Source organism: Empidonax traillii, unplaced genomic scaffold, assembly GCF_003031625.1.
Source record: "Empidonax traillii isolate 1590-97213 ecotype Southwest subspecies unplaced genomic scaffold, ASM303162v1 scaffold61:size1379657, whole genome shotgun sequence".
NCBI lineage: Eukaryota > Metazoa > Chordata > Aves > Passeriformes > Tyrannidae > Empidonax > Empidonax traillii.
Window position 1 is genome coordinate 899940 of NW_020955254.1, and position 10145 is coordinate 910084.

Here is a 10145-nt window from a genome sequence, read left to right on the forward strand (position 1 = left end):
AGGATATGAAAAATCAAGTACATTTTTTAGAGGTTTTTCAATTCAGACCTAAAAAGGGGTGCTGAGACCTTTAGAGTTTTATTTAAACCTGAAATAATTTGGTTTCACTTGTTTTCACTTGATTTCACTCCAATACATTGCTACTACAGTCAAAATTTTAAACATAGGGTGATAAATGAGACATAGGGATCTGTTTCCTTACACTGGTGCATCAGAGAAGGTGTATCTCAGATCAGCTTTAAAAAGAGCTTGGTTTATGATGTCATAAGGAGATTTGCTTCCTTTTGATTTTTAATTATGAGAGAAATAAACTGATCTGCAACGAAAATTGTCACCATCCTATTTCTAGAATGTATTAAGTTTTTTCTATAACACCTTGCAATAACAATGCTTCTTATTTTTCCCCACTGCTGTTAAAAAGTCCATTCATTTGGGCTGGCATAAGCCTTTATTATATTTCTCCCCTCATCTATCCTTCAGTTAATAAAACCATAGGTGGTAATCCACAGTGTTTGTGTCCCATTTCTGTGTACAATATGTGTGTAACTGCAGTGGTGCAGGGAATAGTCAATGGACATTAACTATGTTAAACAAGAAGCATTGTATCCACAAGCATGAACCACAGATTCCCACAGAAATTCTCTAAATCAAGTGTTGAGTAGATTTTTGTCTTCCTGGCTATTTTGTTATCTCTGTTGTAAGACCCTTGGTTTTTTTGGCAGTTCTGAACAGATATTGTGATAGACACCATGGTAAACAGCTCTCTTATTGTATTTTGTACTAGGATATTGAACATTTTCCTGAGCAAAGTGCAATGTGATGCCAAGTATTTCCATCCCCTGCAGCTTCTTACAAAGAGAACCAGTCCACAGCTTGCTAATAGAGATGGAGGAGTTCTTCCTTGTAAGCTTTCAAAATAATCCATTTTAAAAGACTGTTTCAGCATAATAAATGCTTGGTGACTTGAAATCCCAGTGGGTTTTGAAGAAACAAACACTGTACTGTATATGCCGAATCTGTACAATTTGAGCTCTGCACTTGAAGTACTGTAGACCTGTCCTTGCACTGATAATAGCAGTCTTTTCAGGAACAAAAGGAGTAATCTATCGTTACAAATAAGAAATTGGAATTAGCTGTGATTTAATATTTCTTTACACATAAGGTGCTTTCTACCTTTGTTATAACTGGATATATCAAACATATGCATTCTGTTGATACAGATGTATGATGCACAACAGAGGAAAAAGAAACATGAATTAAAGAAACATTGTGTTTGTATCAAGCTTATACTGTTTAAGTATTGAAACTGGTTGAAGTTTAATGGCTCTGTGTGCGGCTCTGATTTTTTTTCTCTCTCTCTTTGTTAGGTTAATTCAGCTTCAATAATAAGTCTTTTCTGTCTTCATACCAAATACCTCCAAATGTACAGCAAGGGAAACTGGCATTTCAAATTAAGGGAAACAGTGAACCAAAACAAGAACACAATAAAAGAAAGAGCAGGGTGATACATGTAAATGATGTACTCACTGGGAACTAACAGTGGTAGCTTGCAGTGAAGGGATTTAGCTCTATGTTAATTCAGCTGATAGGGAGACAGGCATATTTGGGAAGAGTCTTGGCCAGGTTCCTTAAGCTCACAAAAGCTTTAGTGGTTACATCATCGGGGGGGGTGGGAAGAGGGGGGGACTTTGGGATTTTATAAAAACATGTTACTGTAGTTAGTTCTGCTAAAAAGAGAAATCTTACACTTTTATATGATGGAGATACTCTTTGATACTCTTTTTGAAATGAATCTTTTAATAATAATAATAGCAATAATATATCAGTTGAAAATACTTGAAGTAGTTTCATTTTAGCAGACTAAAGAGTAAAACTATCTCTCTGTAATTCTGTTACTAGGGCTCTTGTACAGTTCCTTTAGGAGTCCAGTAGCAGAGGTTTAGGGTACAAAGTCTGATCAAGGGGGAATGTATTTGTTGGCCTGCTTACTGCATGCGAGTTTCTTCTGCATAGTAACTGCCTATGGTACCATACTGGAGAGGGATTAAGATGTTTTATATTCTGTGTGTGCATTGGAGAGGATGTGTTTTACCTAATCTTGTTTAGCCACCATGCAGACAGCTTTGAGGATTTGTTTTTTTTATCCCAGTATCCTTTAAAACCTGCAGATCTTTGGAAAGGGAAGGTATTTCCATTTCTTTCGTTTGCTTTTCAAAAGTGCAGAGCTTGGCCTTTATCTTGAGGAGCAAAGAGGAAAATACTAAGCATGGCACTCCTGTCTACAGGCTTGATACTTGTTAAATGTTTTTGACAATTAATTGTAGGTGGGAAAGATTGAGCAGCTCTCAGAAATTTGTCTTCATTTTTTTGTATGAAAGCAAAATAATATGTTCTCAAGTTCTTTGATTCTAATTGAATAAAATATAGGTCTACAGATCCAGTGTCCTCGAAAGTATAGCAGATGTTCATTGTTTTGTCTTCAAACAAGCCACGTCTGGCTTCTTTTTCAAAGCAGTGTCTTAATGTTGAAGGACTGACTGCTGCTTTTTTTTTTTTTTTTCTATGTACTACATGCACGCAGAGGTAGAAAGATGGGAAAGGAAGAAAGCAAAATGATCACCTGAAATGATGGGATTATTTTTGAAAGAGGAAATCTGTTGCCAATGGCTGAGGTCTTTTGAAAATCTTCAAATTCACCACAACTATTTGAGCAAGGGAAAAATTGCAAGCATGCCCAAAGGGTTTGCAGGGATTGAGAGATATCAAGGTAGCAAGTTAAAGAACTTGAAAGTTTGAAAGGATGCTAGAGGGCTACAGATGCACTAAGAAAGAAAAAGTGATTATTAGAAAGTAAGTAGGTAACTAATGTGTTTCTTGTCTCTGCTAGGTTGATACTACCCCAGTAGCATTTTTATTATTCTCATTCCAGATTTTCACATTTTTAGTCCTTCTGCAGGATCTGGTTCTGCACTTTTGTTGTCCTCATATCCTCCACAAAAGGTGCTGCCAGTCTTTGTCTGTGAGACATGCATCTATATGCATGTGACTTCATAAATTCATAATGAAAATAATAATATTTTTAATTACAGTGTGTTAATGCCACAGACAAGTGACCAGTCTCTAGGTGAAAGGCAAGGTCACCGAGTATTCCGTGATCTGAGGTTAGGCTACACAGACAGTCTAGTAAAAGCTTCTGGACATGAGAAGCTACTGGACATGATAGATTACAGTGTTAGGAGAAAGAGAATTTAAAGATGTCTGGATTTCATGGGTTATAGGTACTGGGATTAACAGGAAAAGATAGTTCGGGATGGGTTGTTTGGAGAAGATGGGGCAGAGAAAGTGAGGTTGAAGGGAGGTGAGGAGAAAATCAAGAAATAGAAAAAAAAATGAATAAAAAAAAGCATTTGATAAGTTTCATTTACTCCCATTCAGGGTGCTTGTCAGGAAATGTTAAACTCTGAGGAGTATTTATATACTAGAAATACAAAAGTAAAAACTATCCACAGCTCATTATCAAAGAGTCTTTTGAGTTTTAGTCAAACCCTAAATTAAAGCTACAAAAGTGAATTAAAGACCTTATCCCATGTATGCTATCCTGAAGTTTGTAACTTCTCACAGATTATGTTTCTGTTCTAGCAGATGCAGGTTGGAAGCCCAGCTGTTACTCTAGTTTGACTAAGGTTTATTTCATCTAAGAGAGTATAGATGAAATTTACTAAACTGATGGTTTATTTCAAGAAAGTTCTCTTACTATGAAGTCATTTACCTCTACCTTTTATTTCAACACTGAAAAATATAAACATTAGAAAGAGATCAATCCAGAAGCCAAAAATCTATTTAACAGGAAGTCAGTGAAATCCCATATAAATGAAGGCTGACATGGTGCCGTGAAATTACAGTAGGAAAGTTGCATTCCATGCTAGTAAAACTATGAACAGTGTGAGTGAATGAAGAGGGAAAACCACAAGCAAGACCAACAGTGCAGTAGGAGAAAAGGACTACAAGAAGTTCTTCAGATTCAGCAACCTGCACAGGCTAACCTTGAGTTCAGTAGGGGGGTTGAACTGTAGGGTCTCAAGAGGTCCCTTCTAACCTCAATAATTCTTCAATTAAAGTTTGTAATACTATTTATTTTGCCCTCATTACTCCTAGCATTCCAGAATAGTAGCAAATCAGATGAGTTGATGATTGTGGTTCCTTTTCTCAAGTTATGCTGAAGTTTCTTTGTGAGTTGTGTTAATGGAGAGCAAGACATCCCTCACTGTGTTTGTTTTGATATGTTAACAAACTGAGCTCCTGTCATACCACATGCACAACCCTAGCTTCACTGTTTGTGCATGTCTTCTTGTTTTAATTCCTCTTTCCTACAAATGCATATAAAGTACACTAGTTCAGTGATGCAAAACTGGGGGTCAGCTGTCAGTGATGCCAAAGCTGGGACTTCCCTCCATTAACAAGATGCATTCAAGAAGTAATGATAGAGGTATAATCTCAGCTCTTACTAAAAGAACTGTTTGAATACCTATTTTCCTGAAAAGAGAAAAACTCATGATAATCAGATGTCATGATAATTACAACAAAGGATATAAAAAAAAAAAAAAAAAAGAAAAGAATTCAAAGAATATGAAACATACAACAACTAAGTATGAAAAAGATCAAAATGATTGCCACTGTGTGATATTGCAAACATACTCATAAGACACAATATTACTGAAAGAAAGAAAAAGCAGGAGAATTTGAACCCAATATGTATAGAGGAAAAAGGTGGTGAAAAGACTAGAAGTAACCTTTAACTGAGATAGAGGAGATTCAGATTAGATAAGAACATTTTTTTTTCCTCTTAGGATGGTCAGGCATTGGAATAAGTTGCCCAGGGAGGTTGTGGAGTCTCCATCCCTGAAGGTGAGGCATCTGGATCTGGCCTGGGTGATATGGTTTAGTGGTGTAGGGGTTACAGTGGTAGTGCTGGGTTGATGGTTGGACTGGATGATCTTGAAGATCATCCAACCTTGAAGATCCTGTGATTCTATGAAAGTTTTTGCAAACTGTTATTCTATGATGCTGCTTAGCATCACTTTCTCCTTAATATTCTGAAATCTTTTGTAGGCAATTTCTTTGTTATCCATCAAGGGAAAATTAGGTAGGACCTAAGAACTGCAAGAATTAATTAACATAAAAATTTTCATCAGTTTGACCTTTGTTTCTGTAAAGTCCCATATGCATTTAAACTGCTTCCCACCCATCCAACCCTTATCCCACTCTTCCTCCTGCAAGTTGAAAGATTTAACCTGATAGAAAAATAGTGAGTTGAAATGTCCAGGAGAGAGAAATACAAAGTACAGAAGACAAGGAAAAACACTGATTGAAAAACACTGGATTACATGCAGTGTGCTGAGAAACCTCCTTTCGACATCTATATCTCAAATATGAACAAGTCTTCAGGGACAACTATACAGAGGTGAAGAGATTGTAGTTAAGCTTGCCTTGTGCAGCAATCAGCTTTTCTTTTCTTATGTTGTTGTCCTAAGATGTTGATACCAAAGAGCTAAACTATTAAGGAAAAAGGAAAGTAGACAGGATGTTGCCCTGCAGAGAGAAAGAAAATACAGAGTTCAAGTCTGCCTGGCACATATATAAGGAAGTTGCGGTCCTGGCAGGCAACTATACTATACAGAATATGACTTTCTAATTATATACTTTTGAAAATTAATTTCTCAGAAACAGCTTGTGGCTTTCACTGTAGCTTGCAGTATTCCAATGAAGAAAGAAAGGAGGTGTAAGTACAGTGTCAGTCTTTCTTACCCACTGACATGGAAGGAAGGGCTCAGATAAAGGAATCTGTTATATTTCCATAAAGATACACAACAATAAATATGCTTTATCAGCACTTTAAGGCTCTGAATCTCCACAGGTCAGCTCAGTAGAACCAAAACTGTAACGTTAGCAGGAGCAATACTATTAAATTGATATATAGTGAAATGGAAATCACCCTTCTTCTTGCTGGAAAAACAGTCCTTCCCTGGATCAGCACAAATTTTCGTTTTAGTAGAACAGCAGAAATACATTTAATATAAAAAATAATGTCCAAGGAGCATGAGCTTTAGAGAATACTTAGCAGAGAGTTAAGATGGTATATAAATCTGAGACTATTTCTTCCTCCTCAATCTACTTGAAGAATTGTGAATAGTCCATAGAAAAAAACCCACACTTTTTTACATCAAAACCAATGGAGGACACTTTGGCTACCCAAAAACAACCCATTCTGGCAGGGGTAGAAACAGAGATTTAGCTTATATAAATTGGCTTTGATTCATCTGAAATTGCTGGGTGTAATTGCACATTTAAAACTACTCATATTCTTTCCCCTCAGTCACAAGTGTGTTGAGAACTAGGCTTTAGGAAATGTTATGCTGCACACATTTCTGGACTAGCAGGTCTGTCTGACATCTTCCAATGATGCATTCATCAGAGAAATATAATTATACACTTATAGTGATCAAAATAACATTAACACTTGTCCTGAGTAGGATAAAACTCTGAATAATGGATGATTGTTATGGAAAGGACTTATGACAATTCTAGTAAAATTACTGTGCTCTTTATATTAATGCATATATTTTGATGTAAATTCACTCAGGGACCCCATACAGTCTTCAAGAATAACATCCTTCAATCACAGTTTAGCCTTTCAACTACTCACCAATTCAAGGAAAAAAATAAGATGTGCTTCAGCAGCTTGAGCCATCAACTGCACTTTGATGGTTTGAGCTACTTCTTGGAGATTATGAAATCAAGTTCTGGCTATACAGGGAAAAGAGTTACATTTGGGTGCTGCAGAAGAGGTTCTTCTTTCTCATAAACATATGACATTACTGTGTACCCCTATGATAACATATTGCTCTTTAGTTAATGTTAAGTCCAGTTCAGACTTATATCATATGCCACACAGAAATGTATGGAGTATGTCCTTGTGAGACTATACGGCAGAGAATTACTTCATCAGGAGGCACAACTGAAAGTTTAACTTTTAGCCCACTTTTAAAACAGAAAGAAAGGTTATTTTCAGATTATTATCTAAATTAATGATAAGAAAGTTGAGACTATTCTCTTAAGAAAACATTAAAGTAGTAGAGATTTAGTGGATTGCCCTTACATCCTATTTCTACAGTCAGTGGTTTGCAGGAGATCTGCTGCACCTCTGTGAAGACCTAAAAAATTCAAATGAGATCAAGCAGATCATTAGGGCAAGGGCTTTAAGCAATGTATTAGAAGGAAAGCTGCTACAAGCTGTAATAATGATTTACTAGGTTTCTGGCATCCCTTTCCAAAATTTTAACTTATGTTTTCAGTTGTTTCAATTCTAATCAAGTGTGATAATTTTTTTATTATTATTTTAATAGATGTATTAGCCTACACAGAAAAATGTGAACTTACAACTAGTATATTCCATGAGAACCTGAGTTTTATATTATTTGTAAAGGATATATAACTTCAATGTGACCCAAATGAGGTAACTCAAATATAATTTCAGTTTCTGAATTTTTTTTTTTTATTATTTGCTTATTTTTCAGGAGTAAATATTTTGCAGACTAATTATTTTAATCTTCTTATTCCATTGCAAAGTTTATTCCAAACAGCAAAATTTTGGAACATGTCTAGCACTGCAGCTCAAGTATGTATAAGATGTCAACCACTATTTCACAGTTATAAAAGCAAAAAGAACTTTTCACCAAAAATAACATTATCAAATAATCAGGTCTCCGTTCCACCCAACTCTTCCTGTTCAGGTGTACTTTATGCATATATATATAGAAGAAAAGGAGATTTTTTTTCTGCTGTGTATGAATATGCTAGATAAGATTTTCTTCCCTGAATTAATTCTGGGTTTGGGAATTATTAAAAGATGTAGAGAATGAAATAATCAGCTGCATCAGTTGATTGTGAGGAAAAAATTCTCATTATTTCCTCCATTTAAACTGGTCCTAAAAATAAGACCAAGATTCATCCTCAAGGAGAACTTGCAGGTTTCAAATGATGCAGTTATCCTTCCAGTAAAGTTAATGTTGCTGTTTTGCTGAGATCTGCAACAACTTGACACTTTGCCTTACAGTCTCTCTGGAAACTCTTCCATTCAGCTACATTTAATCCCTAGGTTAAGTGATGTAGGCCTACTCACAGGCTGTCCTGGTTTCGGCTGGGATAGTGTTAATTTTCTTCCTAGTAGCTGGTACAGAGCTGTCTTTTTGCAGTTAGTATGAGAATAATGTTGATAACACACTGATGCTGGAGTTGCAATGCTTACCCAAGTCAAGGAATTTTCAATGTCCCGTATTTTGCCAGTGAGGAGGTGTACAAAAAGCTGGAAGGGAGCATGGCCAGGGGCAGATGACCTGCAATGGGCAAAGGATATTCCATACCATAGAATGCCCAGTATACAAACTGGGGAAGTGTCCAGGAGGAGCTAATCATTGCTTGGGAACGGACTAATGATCAGTCAGGGTAAACAATGGTACTGTGTATCACTTGTTTTCTTTTGGGTTTAATCCCTCTCTCCTTCTCCTTTTTAATTTATCATTGTAAATCTATTTTGCTTTTTTTCAATTATTAAATTGTTCTTATCTCAACATACAAGTTTTATTTTTCCTTCTGATTCTCCTGCCCGTCTCACTGGGGGCAGGGAGTGAGCAAGCAACCAGGTATGGTGCTTAGTTGCTGGCTGGGGTTAAACCACACCACCTGTGCACAGGATTGAAATCAATGGGAAAAGTGCAGCTGAGATTTGCAGGACTCTTAGGACATAGCACTCTTTAAAGGACAAATCTGGGACACTGTTGTGCTTTGCCATCTGATGCACAGTATCATTGCAACCAACTATCAAAATGCTACAATTACATTGTCAGCATGCTATGCCAGAGAGTGAGATATAATTATGCTGACCCATTTCTAGCTAAGTTTAGAGTCTTCTCAGTTGTCTGTAGCCCTTGCTGCTTCAGTAGACAAGGCTACTCCAGTGATATCAGATCACTTCAAACAGGTAGCAGCAGCCTAGAATTTCTAAGACTTGAACAAATTTGTTACCAATGCACTATTGGATGCATCAGTTTTCCTTTTCTTTTTCTTTTTTTTTCAAATAAGTCACTTAGATAAGGCCACATTTGGGGGAATAGAAAGAAGAAGTCTCTATTTGGGAAGACTCATTTTAGGAAATAGGGTCCTAGCAGGAGACCTCTGCATAATTTTATTGTAAACTACTGAAATGGAGTCTAAAGTCTTTCTGTTCACATTTTCACTAGAGTATTGAGAGTGATAAAAAAGAAAGGATCAAAGATTAAGGATCAATCCAGGTACATTGATCTCTCCTACTTCTTAAATAGTTCCCTCCCCTCCCTTTCCCTCCCCTTCTCTTGCAAAAGGAGCAAGCAGAAAGTCCTTGAGGCATTATGGTGCATTCAGTTGTTTTACAGCATCAAAGAAAAGCAAAGTACTGTAGCAACAGGTAGTGTGGATTTGAAGTTATTTCATAAGACAATTTATCAATTAATTTGATTATATGTTATTATGCAAGTTAACGTGGCATATTTTAAAATTATAAATCCAGATTTTATTCTGATAAATATAACTATAAATAAATAATAAAATGAAATGCAGATTTTTAAATTTCTCTAGATGAATCATGCCTAAATAGAACTACTCTCTGATATAAATCTGGGGTAACTCCATTACTGCTTTTACCTTCTAAGAAACATTGCATAGGAAGTGAATGCTCAGACTCCACACTTATGTCTGCAACTCAGGTCTGTAGCTGATGTGCCTGTAAGGCTGGATTTACAAGCTTAAAAGACTCTGTTTATGGCCTAAGTCATACACATGGACAAAGAAAGATGATCTGACTGTGGGTTTTTGTTAAATAGGCCACCTCTGTCTTTTGCTTCACTCACATCCTGAAAGCTCAGCAAGTCCTTAAATTCCTAGTTTAATTGAGGGCTCTGAACCATATGCTCATGAGTCAGTTTCACTCAAAAAAGTGACCAATATTATTGAAATGATAAATGGCTGGAAAGCTCTGAAGGAAGACCATTTATCTTTTTATTTGCTAAAAGGAGCCTTTTCAGAAGATACATTTCCAAGATACGCATCTGTAT